Below are 21,869 nucleotides of genomic sequence, written 5' to 3' on the forward strand. Positions count from 1 at the left end.
GTAACAAGTAGAAAGGTACATACTTGAAGAGTCTTAGATAATAAGGGCCATAGATATTGTATATCCCCCAGGCTGCCCATGAAGAGGGAGATTTATGGGCAGAGAAGGAGATCCACCCTCACAAGCCTTTCTATTGTATGTGTGGAAACCTCTTGCTGTTCCTTCGTCTGTGCCCTTGATATCAGCAAAAAAGGAGTTTTGCAGTACTGGAGAAGGAAAAGGAAAAATTTGGAGCCACCATATCCAAAGATCTCCTCTTCTCATGATACCTGTTGCAGCAATGAGTACAACAGCCCCTAGAGCTGAAATAATAATCCCCCCCCAAATTGGGTCTAAAAGAAGGAAAATACATTGAAGAACAAAGGCTGATGGAATAGGGGAAATGTTCCCCCTATCTTTTACCCAGCTGGCATAGGGCTTTGGAATTAGTTACTAGCTCCGCCATCTTGAATTCTCCTTCTCCTGCCCAGGTACCTTAAACAGGGCCTAGAAGCAAACCAGGCACCAATACATGTGAGGTACCTGAACAAAACCCCAAGAAAATACTTCATTTTTCCTCCATTTTTTAAACGCAGAAGAGGACAATGGAGACAGTGCCTTTCTTATTTTAGCTAGCTGTCAAATCCGTTCTGTCAATAAACATTCCCCGAATGTCATCTGGCAGCCCTTTTCCAGGTTCAGAGCAGTGGCAATTTAATTTTGACTCTCTTCTACAGGCACACTAAATCCAAAGCTTCCCCTCTCTTCTCCTGCTTCCAAGAGGGGTTATATATTCTTATCTGGTGGGAATTTAATCCTTTATCAAAAGCTTTCAAAGACTTTAGCTTGTAACGTCTTTGCTTCAATCTATTTACAAAACGGGAGGCGGACTTCCTGTTTAGAGCCTTCCCGCTTCAGCGCCAAATTAAAGTGTTTCAAGGTCCAATTTTCCGTTCTACTCACGGGTAGTCGTTTAAAATCCAATTGTCCACAGGAAAAAGTCAGCACTTTCCGGCAACAGCAATGCGGCTTCACTCCGTGAAAGAAGCGGTCAATTCAAAGCACCGCACCGCTCACCCCACGCCGCTCCGGATCCCCAAAACAGGGTTTCCCCGCGAGTAGGGGGGGCGCAAATGGTGCCAGCCGAATCCCAGGTTCACAGGCTTCTCCCGCCTGTGATTTCTATGGGTCTCTGCCTTCACCGTGGCGGTCAGACCCTGCTTTTCACGGAGCAAATTCCTCCCGATCGGAAGAATTCAGCCATTCCCGAAGGCGCCTCACCGGAAGTCCCAAGAAAATACTTCATTCACTTTTCAAGTTTCAGTCCCTGCTGTTCTTTTTATCCCTCCCTCGATTTACAGGATCTGCGTGGAGCCTCTGGTACATTGGCCAGTGGCAGTGGTTGTCCAGATACTGCCTCAGATAATGCAGTAAGGATAGCCTCTCGCAGTTGGAGGAAGTAGTAGCAAGACAGATCTAAAGGCCAAGGCCAAGGGTGGAAGTGATGGGAACCACAGTAAGATCAACGGTGGCACTGCATGAGTCCAAAGGCATCTCCGCACTTGAGAATCCTTACTGCATTGTTTTCCATTCCAGTTCTGGGCCCAGCACGAAACACTGGCAAGGCCTTTAAAGCCCTAATTGGCTGAGGACCAGGGTACTTGAAAGACTGTTCTCCACTATGAATGTGCTCACATTTTAAGGGAGTCTGAGGGAGTCTTTCTCCCATTTCATTCACATGAAGTGCCATTGGGAGGAGGGCATTTGCAGTAACTGTGTCCAGGCTCTGGAACTCACTGTCCAGGGAGATTTTTTGATTTGATTGCTACTACTACCGCAGCTACTACTATGCGATAAGATCCACTGTCCTGTAATATCACATATGAGCTTTAACCACTGATGAAGCCCAGGATGGCAAAACAAGGCTAATATTCCAGAAAGCCTTGCCTTAGACTCTGTGAAAGGATTTTGTGGAACTGTAACAACCTTTCATGTGGATGGTTTGGACTTTATGAACAGACAGGTGGAATAGACATCATTACACGGATGGACCTTATGCATGAACTGACTAGGGAATGATCTGATCCACTGGGTCTTCTGCTTTGTTCGTTTGTTGAACTTTATGAGTTACTTCTGTTGAAATTTACAATTTGATACAATGAATAGTATACCTTATTTATCTAAGAACACAGCCGGTTACATTTCGTGTGTTCATTTAGTTTTTAGCCAGCTGGGTTTTTCAAATTTAAAAAAAGACCTGCTTTTTGTGATTTTACGGGAAAAAATAAAATGGTTAATGATGCGCCTACTTCTTATTAGCAACCTTCAACACATCATACCATAAGGCGGGATATAAATTAACAAACGAATACACAAGAAAGTAAATATTTGCTACACAGTCGCAGGTGAAGTGTGAACCGGGACTCGGATAATGATCCTCAATTTACAGCAGCACTCATGAAGTGCTAATTAACCTCTGTCCATCTCACTGAGGGTGGAAATAGAAGGTGCTAAACTGCTGCTGCTTTGAAATGTATCACTGGGGTGTGTGGTGTGTGTGTCTGCAAAACCCTGGGCAGGTTCACACAAACCCTCTGGCTCATTGAATGAACGTGTTAGGGGGTTCTAGGTGGGGCTTTTTTTTCAGTCGGATCTTGCTCAGTGACAGCCCCTCTCAGGTGGGCACCACTGCCATTTTAAGAGAATGAGGGAGGTGTTCATGGTGAGTTCTGGCGCCTTTTTCCCCTAGGAAAAAAGCACTGGTCATTGGGTCGTGTTGGCTAGCTCTGCCCCCAACAATGCTTTTTGCAATGGCTAACCCCACCACCGGGGGAAGCGGATGGCACTGTGGGTTAAACCACAGAGCCTAGGGCTTGCCGATCAGAAGGTCGGTGGTTCGAATCCCTGCGACGGGGTGAGCTCTCGTTGCTCGGTCCTTGCTCCTGCCAAGCTAGCAGTTCGAAAGCACGTCAAAGTGCAAGTAGATAAATAGATACCACTCTGGAGGGAAGGTAAACGGTGTTTCCGTGCACTGCTCTGGTTTGCCAGAAGTGGCTTAGTCATGCTGGCCACATGACCTGGAAGCTGTACGCCGGCTCCCTCGGCCAATAAAGCGAGATGAGCGCCGCAGCCCCAGAGTCGGCCACGACTGGACCTAACGGTCAGGGGTACCTTTACCTTTTAACCCCACCACCACCACCTCAGCCGTTTGCCGCAGAAATGCTCCCCTGTGCTCTGTATTTGTTCTGCGTGTGTGGGAAAGACTACTCACACATTTACTGGTGTGTCTTGGGCCTGTTAGAGGTCTTTGCCATCCTAGTTCAATGTATGCACAGTGGGGACTCATTTCAACCTCTCACAGCTGTGACAGGGTGTTGCTGTGATGCTTATCATCAGGATCCAGCCAGTATGGTCCTTCCTGTCATCTTTCAGTGTGTACCTATTAGCTCCATGGTGGCCGAAAACAGAACCACAGATTGTAGAGTTTGAAAGGGACCCCAAGGGTGATCTAGTCCAACCCCCTGTAGCGCATGAATCCTGCCCACAGCCACCCCTGTGTGGGCTGGAACCACCAACCTTCTGGTTAATAATCTCTCCACTGCTTCTCCAGAGCTTGGAGCAGTTTGGTGCAAACTGCAAGACCAGAGACTAAACAAGACCACTTATTTAAGGCAGCAGAAGCCATCGTTAGGACATTTTAAAGCAGGCACTGTATGTTGAGCGGTCCAGTTTGGCATTATTCTTGTCCAATCCAGCCGCCGCCTTCTTATTGCTATGCCGAATTGGCTGATTTGTCTTGGTTCCTTGTTGGCTGTATATATTGCGTCTAATTCCCTGGTATGCCACCAGTTCAACGACATGTTGAAATCGAAGCACCATACTAGTTTTGAAACGTTGGATATCTGTGATCAGATCTCTCCTCCCCACTGTTCTCCCCCAAGCAGCCATGGAAAGGAGCAAATTGGATTGGAACCATGGCACTGTGGAAATGGGGGAATACCCATATATTTTCTCTAACAAAACAAAGGGGGCTTTTTCAAGGCGGGGGCAGGATTTACATCAGAAAAATAGTGCACAGCATCATGGTTACAATTCCTTCCTTCCCCCACCCACAGCTACATTTAAAAATAAATTAAAGTGTGGCACCATTCCCCCACCCCACCCCCCACTTCTGCCTTGTTTCAACCAGTCTGTCTGCATACGTTTTGCTACAGCCCTTTATCAAGAGAGCTATTCCAGTGTATCTGTCACATATTTGATATTACACCATTGTAGTGGAGCTTCTGCATAACCCTAAAGCCCCTTCGCTGGTGTAACCCCAGTAGAGGATTGTTCCCATAGTGTGTTTCCCTATCCCCACCCTCTCTTGAGATTCAGTGTATGTTTTCCTTGAGATTAAAGCTATCTAGAATTCCATTATTTCATATTAGAAATAATAATAATAATTTGACAAGTTTTCTTTGAGTGATCATAACCCACGCTCATTTGGAAGGCTCTGGGCGAGATTGCAGACCGTATGAATTTGTGAATATTATTTTTGGAATCAAATCACAGAGAATATGAAGCAATTAAGTTAGCGAACATTTGTGCAGCAGCATCATTAGAGCTAATGAGTTCATTACAGAGGATAGGGAGACTTTATCAGGCAGCAGTACAAGTCTGTATCTTGTTCAACTTGCTCATCCGTGAAGATACAAGTGTGCTACAAGCTGCAGGCATGTGTCTGCTCTATGCGCCCTTACTTCAAAGATAACAGATGGTGTTGGTGGGGCTTTATATAAATATCTTGGTCTAATATTACTATTAATTAGTCTGTATTTACATTATATCCTCAGTAATAAGTCACCGATGGAACTAAAGACAGTAAAGGATTGAGCTAGCTGGTAGCTCCTTCCAGATTGTCTGGCGAGTGGAATTCAATCACATACCCGCAAAATTAAGGTTGTGCAATTAAAGGGGATTTGGAGCTCTTGCAGAACAAGCCAGCTTCTCTCAAAAAGCAGACTTATGTTGCTATAAGGGAAGTGACGGGAAAAGACATTGCAAAGTGTGGGTTAACAATTGCTTGACATGCATAAGATGGCACCCTAAGAGTTAGTAACAGTCCATTTTGTTGTTGTTGTGGGCCACAAATAGGGTTGCAGAGTCAAAATGTCTTCAGATAAAGAGTCAAATTGGATATGATTTGCTAAAGCAGCTCTGTATCATTAACTGACAGGACGAAGGGGAGGAGGAAGAGGATGCCGGCCAGGGGTGTAGCTGGGACTGGGACACACCAGGGCAAACAGGGGATGGGGAAGGAAGTACTCACAGGGTGATGGAGGATGGCGATGGCGGAACCGGAGCAGCAGGACCCGTCACCAGAGCCAGAGGGGCCCCTGTCTCCACAAGCATTGTGAGCCCTGAGGCATAGGGAGCAGTGGGAGGAAAGCTTTAGGAGGCTGGGGCAGGCAAGGGCCCACAGCCCAGCTCCCTAGCTAGCCAGGTGGGGCTCGCTAGCTCTGGGAGGAGGCATGTGATTCCTCAGCTGGAGTAGACTCAGAGCAGGTGAGGGTCATATGCCTCGTCAAGCCCAGATGCTGCAATCAGCATGCAAAGTGCAAAAGGGAAGCAGAGCTGAGGTGCTGGGTCTGCTCAACGGCCCATATTGAGGGACCTTGACTTGGGTAGTCCTCGATCTCTACAGGACTGTGCATCAGGTTTGACTCTGGGCTGTATCCTGACTGCTAGTCTTTGGACTTGGGTACTCGGATTGACCCTGAACTGCATTTCCTGACCTTTGGACTTTGCTTGTGTGGAGTGATCTTCAAACCTAGAACTCTGGACTTGGGGGACTGACTTGCTGCCAGGTAAGCTAGGGGTTCAGGACATTCGGCGAGCTTGCATTTATCCTGGCTGCTGTTAACTGCTGAGCCCAGGTGGCTCATGCCTTTACTGCAGCTGCTGTTTCTGAACTGCCAGCGCTGTAAACATTCAAGGCTGCCAACATGTTTGCTTTCCAGTGGGCTGCTAACATATATACATGTGCAGTTTTGGATGCTCCAATGTGGCAGTGACAGCAAGGTCAAAGGTTAATAAACAAGGAGTGCCGTCCTCAGCAAGGGGCTGGATGTGGGTGCTGGAGGTAGGATAAAGTGTTGGAGCCAGCCAGCAAGCTCCTTGCTTACCAGAGTACAGTGGTACCTAGGGTTAAATACGCTTCAGGTTACATACGCTTCAGGTTACATACTCCACTAACCCATAAATAGTACCTCGGGTTAAGAACTTTGCTTCAGGATGAGAACAGAAATCGTGCTCCAGCAGCGCAGCGGCAGCAGGAGGCCCCATTAGCTAAAGTGGTGTTTCAGGTTAAGAACAGTTTCAGGTTAAGAACGGACCTCTGGAACGAATTAAGTACTTAACCTGAGTTACCACTGTATCTGCAACCTCATTCTCCATCCTCTGCGCATGACCTGACCTACCACCTTTCATGTAGTTATTTGGTAGATGATTATGATGATTTATATCATAATATTTAATGTTTCTCTAGCAGCTGCTTAATAAAAATAACTGTACATGACATTATGCAAACAGAGGGATCAAGCAGTAACCCACTACAACCAAGAACTACATATGGTTGGTTTTAAAGTGTCGCAAAGACCTGAAGTAAGAATTCAAAAGGGTAAACTACATGGGAATATTAGGGTTGTCAAGTGGTTAGTTTCTACAAATACATGAATCAGGGCTGTGATTATTCAAAGCTGAAAGACATAAAGAGTGGCATTCACCTAAGCTTTACTCAGGGTAGACTCATTGAAATTAAAGGGCCTTTACTGATTTATTTCAACTATTTATACATCGCTTCTCATTAGAGAAAAGCACAGCTTACTCATGCTCATGAATTTCAGAGGGTCTGCTCTGGTAAAACTTAGGAGAATGCTGCTTATTATTACTATTATTCCATTTCATATGTTTCAGAGTTGAAGATTGTGCTGAAAATAGATTCCAGATTGGAGTTGACAACTTGTGGGGCTGAGCCCCCAAAGCCATGCAGATATACGAATATAATCTAAATATGTTTTGATGAACGCCACGCTTTTTAAGAAAGGGAAAGGAAAGCCTGACACGGTAGCAACAAGATGGCACAAAATCAATAATTGGCTTACTGAATGCTTGTCGTATTTTCCCATGAACTCTAGAAATAACTTTGAAAGCTTAAAATGTAGCAGACGCAGGAGCTTTTAATATGCTGAAAAATGCACCGTACCTAAAGCCTTTCCAAAATATCAGACTTAGATGTGATTGTATTGAGAGCTGTGAGTCATTTTAAAGCTTGAATAAGACTGGTATTTTTTTCTTGTGGAAATTATTTGGCTAATTCCAACCATTAATTAGCAGCCCCTGGACTGAGGTATATTCCAGACACAGAGATGTTATTGGTATGAACTGAAAGCTGGGTGTGTTGCTCCATAAGAGATCAAAACAAATCTTGTCTGCTCCAACAGCATTATACCCTGCTGTGACTTGATGGAGGTTATGGTTTTTCGCTTGCAGAAGAAAAATTTAATTCACGATGTTGCCAGATGTTGTCCCCTAATTCCTCAGCCTCACTGCCTGCCCACAGAGTAGGTGGTCTCTTGAGGTAAAGCTAAGTATGTGTACACAGAGCTGTGAATATGCTTAGTTAAATAGTTTCAGAAATATTAAAATTACAGGAGTTGTTGGGGCAGGGAGGTGAATAGTTGCTGGCTTTCATACGCTTAATGATCTTTCTGGGGTTCTCTGACTTAGATCCACCAAGATGCATTCAGTTGCAGGATTAGAGAATCGGGGGGCGGGGGGGGGGGAGATGGTAGAAAAGTTTTCCTAGCTGCTGATTCTAAATCCTTATTCAAAATGAGAAAGGAAATAGTGGTCCACACAGCTTCAATATATCAATACATTCCTGAGGGCAGGAGAGTTTATCAGATGTCTTTATTTGCTGTTCTTCATCCATGCACCACCTGGCACCTGTGAGGAGCATTTCCAAATGACTGTGATGACCAATCATTCATACTTCACAGGCATCGGAAGATAAAACCTCACAGTATACTATAATTTATTTGCTTGGATATTGTTCTGTATTGTTTGATGTACAAAACAGGGAGTGAACCTTGTATGGATCTGGCCTAATCCTGCTGCTCTTGAGATGACCCAGTGTAAGAGAATGCTGTCCAAAACCCACAACAACAAAAAATGCAATTTTCTCTCTGGTGGCATTTTGACCCTCTGTCTGTTGAATAGAGTTTTTTCCTACCAAATGCACAAAATGGCTCCAACTTTACAAAATGTGGCTCTGGCAGGAACTCTTAACTTTTGAAATCTATTTTAAAACCAATTGAGGTAGATGTGGAACAGACTTAATATCACAAACGGGGCTGTGAATGTGTGTGTGTGTTAACCCATTATTCCATATACTACATATTTTCCTACTCTAAACTGTGTACCTCCCAACCTATTCCTATCCCAAGATCCACATTAGCCTCCCTTCCCCATCTTTTTTTTTTTTTTTTTGGCCAACTTATTGCAGTTGTGTCTTCAGACCTCCATTATCAGTTAAAGTGGCCAGCTAATACAGTTGTCCCTAAATTTCATGACAGAAGAATCTTATTACTAGGCCAGAAGCCTGCTACTTTGCAGTATGTATTGCTGAATTTTCTTCTGGATTCCCATTTTCCTTTTGATTCTGATTGTTTTTGGTAAAGACACACACCCCTCCCCCGATTTTGTCATTAGCAAGTATGGTTTGGCGTTCAGTCCAGCATCATTCTGGACAGAAAGATAATCTCCAAGGATGTGTTCTATAGAACTCAGTTTATAAATAACCCCTTTGTGGCTTAATAGTTCACCTTTCAACACAGCCCTTTGTATCCCCCCCTCTCAAAAAAGCCTATTCCTTGTTCATTTAATAATTTTGGAACTAATCCCCATCTTTTCCAGATTAGCTAATAATCTCCCATGTAGCACTGTGCCAAATGCTGTAGTGAAATTTAAGCAGACCGGAGTATCACATTTCTATTGTCGCTAAATCAGTTAATTTATGAAAGGAAACTGGCATGATGTGCCTTTAATGAACAGATGTCGTTTCCCTCCTTGTTTTCCATTTGCCCCCCTCCCCAGTTTCTTTCTATATGTGTCTTTAAATTGCTCCTGCAAGCATTGCGTGCCATGGCTTCAGATTCATGAGTGTTTAGAATCGCATTGAACTCCTTTTTTACCAAGAAAGAGAAATGATGAGCATTGTTTTTCAGCCTACGTGTACAATTTGCACACTATCTGAGCAATAATGGCAATTTTCAAAGACTATCTTAATTAAAAATTAATTGGTTTTTGGTTCCAAGGGTAATGTAGAGGCTTAAGCCTGAATTCTCAGCAGATTCTTATAGTGTGCTTGTGTTACAGAAATCCTATCTGTCACAGTACTCAGCCTAAGCATGTGACTGTCATGAGTTCAGTGACACATTCTGTTAAAGACTATATCAAATGCAAACTGGGAGCACTCCCTTGGACGTTTCTACAAACAACAGACCCAGTTATCTTAATCTGGCTGTACATGTGCACACCTAGGTTTGAGCTCTAAATGACATGGTGGCAGGCATGGAAGTGGGAAAAATACTATGCATTGCGCATGGAGTCAGTTAGTCATCTAGGGCTATCATATGTCTGGGATTCAGATGATGGAAACAGTGCCTGGTCGGAAATTGTTTAAATGTCTGGGAAAATCCGGACATATGGCAACCCATGTCGGGAGTATAGATTTTGGCAAATTTCCTTAAAAATGGCTCAAAAACATTGGTGTTTTTTTAAAAAAAATAAAAATAAAAGCCTAAGTGATTTTATTTTATTTTAAGAACTTTTTTGGCCGAGTTTTCAAAATTGTTAAATTCCACAACTTTTGTACAATTACTTCATTAAGGTTCAAGGTAGAAATACCAGATAAAAATGTAAAAGTTGTAAAAGAAAACCCCAAAAACCCACTGTTAAAAATCATGTCAACCAGAAAGACTTGAAAGGCTGTATTGCTTGGTTTTCCTTTGGACCACATCAGTGGAGCCGAGAGGAGGGTCTTCTCAACTGGAAAGCCCCGGACCTCCGTCCATACACACTGCCCAAACCTGTACCCCCGGGGAAAGTTACTTCAGTGCTCCTAATGAAACATTTTGACTTCACCTCCGAAGGCACACTCCATTGTCTCTCAGGACAGATGGATGACAGCATAAACAACAGTACACCATAACCTATTCTGATATTAGTCGAATTTCTTTAGAAGTTTCCCTTATTTTCAGCTAGACCCCATCAGCATAAGAAGTCCCATTGACTGAAAGTACGTTTCTTAAATGTTTGGGTGGGAAATTTTCTGTGCAGAATAAATCCTGTGTTTTCCTACACGCAAACATCTTCACTTCGTGTGCAACCACATAGCTCAGGAAAGAATGTTTACTCTCATCAGCACCAAGTGCAAAAGGTTTTGTTTAAGACCTCCACTGTTAATTTGTGTGTGTGTGAACAAAGCAATAAAAGCCTTGCAAACCTGACCTGAGCATTGTTTTGCATCTCGGGAAGAAATGTGAAATGCCTGTGGAATTTTTACCTACCCTTCCCCCCCCTTCTTTTTCTCTAGACACAACCCCAAAGAGTGCTACCATGTAGAATCTTAATCACCTAGAATAATATCTGTGGGCTCTTTTTAATTGTGGCACACTGTTTTCCCCCTCCTCCTTTCTCATGTTTATAATTTTCATGAGCCTTACATTTTATTAACCTCTTTAGACTCATAATTTTCAACCCCAGGACAACAACTGGCCAGCACAGGAAAGATTAAAAGCAAAAGCCAGAACGCAGTAGCATTTAATTCCAGGAGAATTCTGGCAGAGCAGCTAGTTATGTGCTGTTTTATTTCTTAATTATATTGCATGCTCCACCATTAAAGTAGGCAACACGGATCTACATTCAAGGAGGCAATTGCTATAAATCCCAGAGAAATGATTAATCATTATGAAATTATGATGACAATCAAGTATCTTTTAAAGAATCAAGTCACTGCAAGCCTGCAAATGATGGTATTTAGTAGGAGATGTTTGAATCTTATACTTCATTTCCCCCCTTTCATTTCCTCCTTAAGGGATATTTTTGTACTGTAGGTTCAATACAGGTGGCTACTTCATCATATATTATGGCCTAGTTCACAAATCACACTAAGCCAAACCATGGTTTAATGCAAATGTGTGTGCCTACAGACTGCTGGAGAGGAAATCACAGCCATTTTGCTTCTCCCTGGTTATTCTGCTGCTGTACCCTGCTGACCTAAACTATGGTTTGGCTTAGTGTGATAACCCAAGGTGAGGAGAGCTCAAGAATTACCCCTCTGTCTGCAGTTTTGTGCACCTATACCTTTGCCTGGCGTGCTCTGGTCCATGGGGTCACGAAGAGTCGGACACGACTAAACGACTAAACAACAACAACCTTTGCCTTCTTTCTGATTTCTGAAGGAAATCAGCCCTGAGTGCTCACTGGAAGGACAGATCATGAAGCTGAGGCTCCAATAGTTTGGCCACCTCATGAGAAGACAAGACTCCCTGGAAAAGACCCTGATATTGGGAAAGATGAAGGGCACAAGGAGAAGGGGACGACTGAGGACGAGATGGTTGGACAGTGTTCTCAAAGCTTCTAAAATGAGTTTGACCAAACTGCGGGAGGCAGTGGAAGACAGGAGTGCCTGGCGTGCTCTGGTCCATGGGGTCACGAAGAGTCGGACACAACTAAACGATTAAACAACAACAACCTTTGCCTTCTCCATAACTGCGGGTTAGATATAGGCTTACACTGTGTGCACATTATGTTTTACTCATGCTTCCCCCCGCCCCGCAATATTTTATTCAAGTTGGCACCCCTGATTGTTGTTATTACTGAATACCATATTATTTGCTCCGTATCACTCCTGTGTTAACACAAGAAGAGTGACAACACAACACAACAGATATTCCCCCCCCCCCCGCGTCTGGAAAGGTCATAGAATGGGGTAAATGCAGAAGCGCATCAAGTGTGTGGTTTAAATCAAAAGGAAGATTCACCACATATAAACCGTGAGGAAAAGATCACTTTGTGGCACTTTTGACACGATAAACATGGTTGTTCTAGCAAGGTGGGAACCAGGCCTGTGTTATCTGAGATTACTGTACACGTTGCTGTGCTTAGAATTGCTTCTTAAAACTGTGAACTCTGGTTGCTCACTTTCCATCTGAGATCATAGAGCACAGAGCAATTAACACAATGAAATATTTATAGAAGCCAACTGCAGCTTTTCTTTATATATAGCACCGTACAGTTCATTCCTGTTTCCTAGACATAACCCTTTGGATCCAGTTTCACATTTGATAACGCTTTTGCAGGAAAGGTCTCATCGTCAGCTGGGACCCCTTGTCAAGTTCACAGGAGAGAGGTAGCACGTGCACTGCCAAAAGAGGATGTGTTGCATCCTGTTATTATAACAGCACTCACCAACTTCGCCAAACGGAAGGCCAAGAAGCTATTATGAACTCTTCCTTAGTAGAGTTCTAATCACATGGAACTCAATCCACTGGGATGCTCTCATGCGCAAGCCACGTTGCTGTCAATGAGAGCTTGCAGCAATGGCTTGCTTCTGCAGGGTGCAATTCCCCAGTTGATTGTGCCTTTTACAGTATCTCCTTACTGGCAATAAATCACTATATATGGATGCAAATAGCACTGAATACAGAGTTCTAAATGCCCCGATGACGCTCCTGATTTTCCTTGGACTTTGGGTTGTGGCCACCAGTGGTCTACAATGGAGATGTATTATTTTGCAAGTATCCGTACGTTCAGAACTGGATAAAAATTAACACAAATACAAATAGAAACCTGTTTTAAAAAAGGAATCTCCACAGAAGCTATTGTGTAGACGATACCTCTGGTTCAGTAATCTTTTCTGGATGCAGAGTGTGGTCATGGAACTTCTCTCCTGAGAAAAGATTCTCCATTAATATAAATGAGGCACAGCATTACAGAGGGGCCAGAAGGGGCTTCGCCCCTCCTCTATCGATTGCAATGCCCCCCTTGGACTACTGCTTTTTGAAGGCTGTAGAATGGGGACATGAATAATAGTGCTAAAAAATGGGAATGCTCATGGGCTGGGTCTTGAAGGTTCATTAAGAGTCTCCTATTTTTCTCCTTATAATTTGAACACTACTGTGGAAGAGAACACCAACACACAACAGACTGCCAGCATGGCTTGGTTCATAGATTCTTCATGGAATTTGGATCAAGACAGGCATCGGGCAGGGTTATTCACTCTCAATCTGCATTGAATTCAAGCATGCTTATCCATGCTTCATAATAACTATTTCACAGAGGCCCGCTCAATTTACGGCCTGATCCTGCGCATGTTCACTTGGATGAAGGCCCCACTGACTGCAGTGGACTGGATTTAAATCTATAACTACATTTCATTCACGAATTCATTTGGTGCTGGTTTTAATAGTAGAAGAAATTTAATGTAAAAAGGCACTTCTCATCCCACCCATCTCCCAAAAAAGGTATACGTGGATAATGCACAACAGGAAACAGCAAAATATAAACAAAACGTATTGTAAAAACCATTTTTAAAAATGTAAGTTATGCACTGAGATAGAAAAGCTCAGCATGAGATATAGATGTTCTTTATCCTGACTATCTCTTTAAAGATTTGCCATTTGTTATCCGAATGTAGGAAGGAATGGGCAAAAGCAGAGGTTTGTGGAATAAGAAGGTCAGGGAAAAATAATACTGTCTGAGACTACACAGCTGATTTTTCTATCTCTCCAAACCCCTTCCTCCCCCTTCGGTTTGGCTGCCAGCACTGATATTTACAGCTTTAACACATATGGCATTTCTTCGGCATGAGGTTATTTACGTTGTTGACATTATGATAAAACTGCCCATTGAAACTTCTCTCTGACATAATAGACAAAATGTTACGTTTCAGCCTATCGCTCCAACATAGAAACATCGGAGGATTTTGCTTTTGAATGTAATCAAGACAACATGTTTAGGACTGGTTTGTCCTTAGAAAGCAAAGTAAAAGCAGATGAAGTGTATTTATAGACTCATCAGCCAATGAATGGATGAAAGGGGAAAAGAAATTAATGGGAAAATGTCAGCAGGATGGAGGAGGGAAGAACTGTGAAGTTCATGTCCAGACCAACTATTTGGAATTAATTCCAAAGACACCAGAGTTCTCTTGATTTACAGTAGGGGGGAAAGTGGCACTTTATATGCAATTAATTTGAAAAACAAAAGAGAAAAAGACCAAGTCCATCTTAGTATGGATTTTTAAATTAGACTTGAATTTTCATGTAGGAAAGGGAGGTGGCAACTCAGTCTGGCTGGTTAAACATATGTGGCTTTGATGTGGAGCTTTAACAAAAGGGCATTTTTGTTTGTTTGCAACAAAACAGACTATAGTTTCTTTTCACAGTATTATATCAATGAAAGTAGGGTTGATATTAATTTAGTCTCCTGTCAACTTGGCTTCTGCAGAGTATTTTTCTAATTCTTTAAAGCAGGCCCAAACTGATTTCACTTTTGAGTCTCTCCTCTGCAGTTGGTCTGCATGTGTGAAAGACAGAAATACAGTTTCAAACGTGCGTGCTTGTATCGGGTTTTGAAATCAATTAAGCCCATGCTAGAAGGTGGGCTTACAATTACATCTCAACCTTCCTGCAGTTTTTTTGTGCCACCTGGGAACAGATGTGCTTTGTATGAAATGCAGTTACAGTTTTCCATCCACTATTCCCCCCCCCATAGTATTGAACATATTGGGAATTACTTTTTCACATTTTAAGCTCCCCTCCACAAGTAGAAGTGTTGGTTTGGTCACTTTTAACAGACCCTAGCATGACTCCTTTGCCCCATAATTTCTACCTGTTTCCATGATGACGGGCCTTTTGAAGAAGAAATAAACATGGTGGAAAAATGATTATGATTATGACGATGACAGGCTTACGCATGGAATTAGAACAGTTTTAAACATTTATATACAGTTGTAGACAACTGTATACAACAAAAAATAAGACTATATGTATTGAGAAAATTCTGGGGAAACAATACACAGGGTGAACAATATGGAAATAAAACAAAACGGGAGTATAAGGGAAGTCCAGGGGAGGAGGGTCAAAATATGAAAAATTGTTAAATATATATTGTTAGAAGAAGTATACATGGAAAAATCAATAAAAAATATTTTTTTTAAAAAAACAAAACATTTTTTAATGCTCAGACAATTTGCCTGTATAGCTCAATATTGTCTATTCTGGCAATAATTCTCTATGGTCTCAAGCACAGAAGCCTTTAACAGATGGCTTTTAGGTGCCTTGTAAATGCATTTTTATTTACTCAGTGGCTGGAGGAGATGTTTTGTTGCTCTCATGGTGTTTGTGGTATAATTTTGGTTTATTGTTTTGCAGTTTGAATTTTTAAAAAGATTGTTTTGTTTTATTATACATTATATATATTATGTTGTACTGTGCTCTGGGATTGATTCAAATAAAAGCAGGTTATAAAAGCCCGAAATAAATAAGTAAAAATCTCACTGCTTCTAATTGGAGATGACTGGGATCGAACCAGCAACCTTCTGTAGACAAAGATTGCACTTTGCCACTGAGTTGTTGAGACCCTTCTCGGTATAGTATGCTGGCAGCAAACAACAGGAGTTTGTAATCATATTCTCCAACTTTGTTTGTCATGGGTTTTCAGAGGCATCTGGCTAGCTGCTGTTGGATTCGGGCCACTGGGTTATATGGAACTTTGGTCTGAGCCAACAAGGCAATCCATTTTTATTATTTTTGGAGTTGTCAAATCACATTCAGTTTATAACAACAAATACAAAAATGCATTAAAATTCATCAGAGGAAAAGAACATAAAACAGGAGGAGGGATTATAAAGAGTGGCAATAATAAGAAAGGAGAGAGAGAATATAGTAGAACAAGTCAGTGCATAGCAAGGAGGCTGTTCTTTGGATTTACTTCTTAGTAAGCATGTGTTGGATTGCAGTGTAAGTCTACTAATAGTGTATCATGCAGATACACTATGAAATTATGTTAAACCCGTGAAAGGGAATCAAATGTCCAGTTAAGTGTCTTTTGATCACCCTCTTGTAATTATTGTTATTATTACCCGCCATCTTGGATTTAGATTTTCATGTGTTGCTGGCAGAAATTAACACTCAACTCCCTTCTACCTAAGACTGGGTGTTAGGAGCTCCTTTTCACCATCAAAGCCAGCTAGCAGGGCTGCTTGTTAGCACTGATGGTCATTGTAGTCCAAAACATCTAGAAAGTAACTTGTGAGGGAAAGCTGCTCTAGGTTTTGGTTGTAAAGGGACCCCTGACCATTAGGTCCAGTCGTGGCCGATTCTGGGGTTGCGGCGCTCATCTCGCTTTATTGGCCGAGGGAGCCTGCGTACAGCTTCTGGGTCATGTGGCCAGCATGACTAAGCCGCTTCTGGCGAACCAGAGCAGCGCATGGAAATGCCGTTTACCTTCCCGTCGGAGCGGTACCTATTTATCTACTTGCACTTTGACGTGCTTTCGAACTGCTAGGTTGGCAGGAGCAGGGACCAAGCAACAGGAGCTCACCCCGTCACTGGTATTCGAACCGCCAACCTTCTGATCGGCAAGTCCTAGGCTCTGTGGTTTAACCCACAGCGCCACCCACATCCCTAGGTTTTTGTTGTAGGCAGTGCTATTTTCCTATAAAAAGAGGTGCTGGAACTCACCATGAACACCTCCCTTGTTCTCTTAGAATGGCAATAGTGTTCACCTGAGAGGTGCTGGAACTGAGTTGTAGGGATATTCAGTAAAGCAACTGTATCATTGCTTCGCCAAGAGTCTCCCCATCAGTCCTGTCATACAGTTATTTCCTGGCTAAAATTAGGGTTGCCATATTTTGAAGAGAAAGAAAGAGGACACATTTGCTGACTTCTACTTTTAACTGTGGATTGCTGTGGCAACTCTAATTTTAAATACCCCTACTGTATGTAGGCTATAGAAGCTGTGATGTATTGCTAGTAGCAATGTTATTAACTTTCAACAAAAATAATAATAACCGGACATATGGCAACCCTAGAGCCCAAAATAATATTTGACAGTTGGCGTCCATCTGCCTTGAGAGTCAATGGAAGAGTATGCTATTGGAAAATTAACAGCATCTGCTGCGGCTGTAGAAATGAATATAGGTTTGATAGTATAGTTTCACATTTTGTCAAGTTTCCCCATGCAAGGAGCTGGTGTATCCTTTACAGGGGAAAACCCTGGTGATCCTAGGACAAATTTCTTAGGAACCTCACTAAATCAGCTTTAAGTTGCAAAGATACTGTAGACTGATAGCTTCTCTTCCCTCCTAGTTTCTGATCTGTTGCGGGGAGCAACTAAAAAGAGAGGTGTCAGTTCAGAGGCCACTAGAATTGACAGTTCAGGAGCATCCTAGGTCCCGTGATTTCAGGGTCCAAAGCTGAGACCTAAGGGTGGTTCCTGGTGTTGTCATGAGCAGGCCCCGGAGATGGAGGTTAATTGGAAGTGAGGAGCAGAAGAAGGCAGACTCCCCACGGCATGTTTGTGTTATACCGTAACTTGCAGTCAGATCCTGCAGTGATGAAGCTTGCAAGATGCACGCACAGTCTTCTTAAAAAATAAATTAAATTAAAAGCAGCCCCTCACTTGGAGATTCAGGCCCTTCACCTGTTCCCTGGAAGGGCCCAGGCAAACCTGGAGACTTCAGGGCAGACTGAGAGGACTGGAAATCCCATAGGCAACTACCTAGTTGCTGTAGAAGATCATGGTGATGCTTCTCTTTTAATGCTACCAGTTGCAACATACAGTGGTACCTCAGGTTAAGTACTTAATTCGTTCCGGAGGTCCGTACTTAACCTGAAACTGTTCTTAACCTGAAACACCACTTTAGCTAATGGGGCCTCCTGCTGCTGCCACACCGCCGGAGCACGATTTCTGTTCTCATCCTGAAGCAAAGTTCTTAACCTGAAGCACTATTTCTGGGTTAGCGGAGTCTGTAACCTGAAGCGTATGTAACCTGTAGCGTATGTAACCTGAAGCGTATGTAACCCAAGGTACCACTGTATACTCAGACACATTTTTATACTAATTCTGGAAGAGAAAATGAGGTTTTATTCTTAATTAGCTGAAGCTTTTGTGGAGGAGCCGTATGGATCCTAGCAAGAGAAATTGCTAGACCAAAATGAGGTGTAAAGAGGTCAGGCCTTTGGTAATTGTGGGCTCCTTTTCTGGTAAATTGGAGGGAAGTGCCAGAGCTTGACCTGGATTGGAAATGGGCAGCTTTTCTGAGGCCAGCTTTATAGCAGTGGTCTGGGAGTAAGCCCAAAATTGCCACAGGGCTTTTGCTCTGGGAGATTTAAGAATGGACACTGAGCGCCCTGAAACAAGATGGAGAAACATGTGAGATGAAAGTGGGTCCAGAGAATTTCTATGGCAAAGTCCAGCAAGGAATAAGAACTTTGAGTATGTGGTAGTCAGAAGAACAGTCACCATATCTGAACTTTCTGAAGGTTGAGTGGAAATCCCCTCTCACAAAAAAGGCTTTATGAAAAGTGAGCCTTCATGCGAAATGACTAACGTTCACCTCAGTCGCTTGGAAAGTTCTGGCAGCAGCAATGGCCTTGCGTATACTGAGGCGAGACAGACAGTTGGTCAAATTATTTTTTAAAAATGCTCTACATAAGCACAGAGGGCTCAAGAGAGATCACAAACACATGACTTTGTGTCTTACGCTAGATTCAAACCATGACCCCCCTGGTGCACAATGGATACTTTATCACCTCAGCAACCCCACATTTTTAATGGCATAAATTTAATAAAATGTCTTCAGGATTTATAGCCAATTTGCTACTTAACAAGGGTGCACAGTATTAGAAGGATATATTGCATTGTTTACATAAAGGTTTTCATCTCATTTTCAGCAACCATTTAAATAGAAATGTTTAGTTTTCAGTAAATGCTACCATTATGTTCCGTTGTATTCTCCTTCTGCACAAAAGCAAAGGTCATGAGTAGAATAATGAGTGTTTGAGGTTTCTAGGATTGCTTTGATGTAAATTCTATTTGCCACTGGTATTCTCCATTTACCACACATATCCCCTGAGAACAGCTTGGCTGCATAACGTATGAATTTGTTGTAAATAATAATACTTGGATTACATCATCTCCAAAATATCAGGGTAAAAGAACAATATCGCTTCCCCCACCCCATGTGAAATTTCCAGTTTGGTGGCATTTTTGGTTCATAATAAATTCCAGACAGCCTTTCATGGTATATCTAAAGTCTGCTGTAAAGTGATCCTATGGGCTATAAAGACTGCTGGAATTTTGTCACTGACTGCAAGGGGAAGCTTTTAAAACATTTAACTTTTTCTTTGTTGAAATAGTACACTGTTTTGAAACTAGCTTTATGAAAATGTATTTAAAGGCACAGATGTCTTTATATGCTAGAAAGTTAATTTAGATGCCAGCTGTATGAATGACTTTTTCCAATCAAACTGTGTTTCTTTTTCTAGCTCAGCAACAAAAGCTATTTGTAGATCAGGTTTATCTTACACTGTTGTTGTTGTTGTTGTTGTTGTTGTTGTTGTTGTTGTTGTTGTTGTTGTTATTATTATTATTATTATTACTACTACTACTATTATCCTACATGAGTGTGCAGAGCATAGGGGAAATTATTTGTGTGACATAGGTATGCACATCTGTTTGAGTGACGAAAGCACTTCATATATCTGGGCATCCTTGCCACAGTAACTACGGTATATATATATATATATATATATATATATATATATATATATATATATTATTACATATTTATAATCTGTACTTTCATGGAAATTATATCAAGACAGTATGCAATATAAAAAGCCACACTATTAAAATAATCAATAAATACTGCAGACCCTCCAAGCGCCCCTATTTTCCAAGAATAGTACCAAATTCACAGAAGCCATCCCTGTTTCTGATTTGATCCTCAGAATGTCCTGCTTATCTTTGGACGTCCCTATTTTCATCAGAGAAATTTTGGAAGGTATGGAATTATGTACCACCGAGCCAAAGAGGTAAGCAACTGTACAACCTTTAGAAGATATAGGGAAGTTTTATTTAAATGTTTTATTATGTTTTTATATATGTTGGAATCCTCCCAGAGTAGCTGGGGCAACCCTGTCAGATGGGTGGGAAATAATAATAGTAAAGGTAAAGGTAAAGGTACCCCTGCCCGTATGGGCCAGTCATGTCCGACTCTGGGGTTGCGCGCCCATCTCACTTAAGAGGCCGGGGGCCAGCGCTGTCCGGAGGCACTTCCGGGTCACGTGGCCAGCGTGACGAAGCTGCTCTGGCGAGCCAGCACCAGCGCAGCACACAGAAACACCGTTTACCTTCCCGCTATAAAGCGGTACCTATTTATCTACTTGCACTTAGGGGTGCTTTCAAACTGCTAGGTGGGCAGGTGCTGGGACCGAACGACGGGAGCTCACCCCGCCACGGGGATTCGAACCGCTGACCATGCGATCGGCAAGTCCTAGGCGCTGAGGTTTTACCCACAACGCCACCCGCATCCCTTAATAATGAAATAGGACGTCCCTATTTTCACTGGGAACATGTTGGAGGGTATGAAACTGTTTGGTTAAAAAGAGAAGGTTCTGATTGCCTACCCAACCCCTAAAATTTCCAAAAGTCATCTGAAATAAGCGATGGATAGTTCTTGCTCAACCTCATCTGGCAGAGTTCCACAGGGCAGGACCTGCCACTCTAAAAACTTGGTTCCTGGTGGAGGCCAACTAAACCTTAGGGACATGTGGAATTACCAGAAGTTCCCCATCAGATGACTCTTAAGGGGCCCAGTTTGTGTAGAGCTTCATGAATCAACACAAGTACCTATTAGCAAATTGTCAACCACATGTAAAATGTGTGACTGTCTTTAATATGCAGCAGTTTTCCATTGTGAAACAAGGGAATGCGTTTGTCGATCACAGTGCCTGACTCCATTACATAATAAAAGTGAAGCTGAGAAATTCAGGGTATATATTTCATTTCCTTTTATTGAGAGCCTATCACCATGAAGCATCAAAGCAAAAGTATTAAGAAGCTTCATATTATCACTGGGATGAACTGTGTATTTAAGACAGTGGGTGGAATTCAGCATTGCTCTATTACAAAATGTTCCATCTACGCAAGCATATTAGATTGCCAGATGGAACAATTGCGCAGGACTTCCGCTGATGGGGTTCATTAGGTGAATCCTGCCCTTTATTACACTTTGTTGATTTGGCATCTTCTGCTTCACTTGCTAGCAAAACAGCTTCCCTGTGTTGTTGCATCAAATCAAGTGAATAAACAATAAATAATGTTATTAGCAATTAAAGCAAACATGATCCTGTGGTGTCTACAGTTTGCAACACTAAAGATCTGAACTATCTAGCAGTGTCTCTGTAGGGCTTTTGTCTCTCAAGTTACAAAGGCTCTTGGTCAAACTATTTACCAGTCCTTCCCAAGTTTTTCTTTAATTAAGCACCATGGCGATGTCTTTCAAAGTGCTATGCTTTATTTTAGCAAACTCATATACTGAAAACCTCCTCTTAATTACTAATAACATTTAGGAAACCTTCTTGAAGAGGAAGCTCTCCTGAACAAAGGCACATTTGGGAGATAGGATTTCAAAGCGGGAGAAAGATAGCTTTTAGAAAGATTCAAAACTGAGACACGCATTGTAACGTATATGGGTCTGAGAAGATTATGTGTCTTCTCAGCAATATAATAAGATGAAAGTTTTAGTTTATTGTACTCAATAAACTATCTTTCCC

The sequence above is a fragment of the Podarcis bocagei genome, assembly GCF_964188305.1.
Source record: "Podarcis bocagei genome assembly, chromosome: 10".
NCBI classification, from domain to species: Eukaryota; Metazoa; Chordata; class Lepidosauria; order Squamata; family Lacertidae; genus Podarcis; species Podarcis bocagei.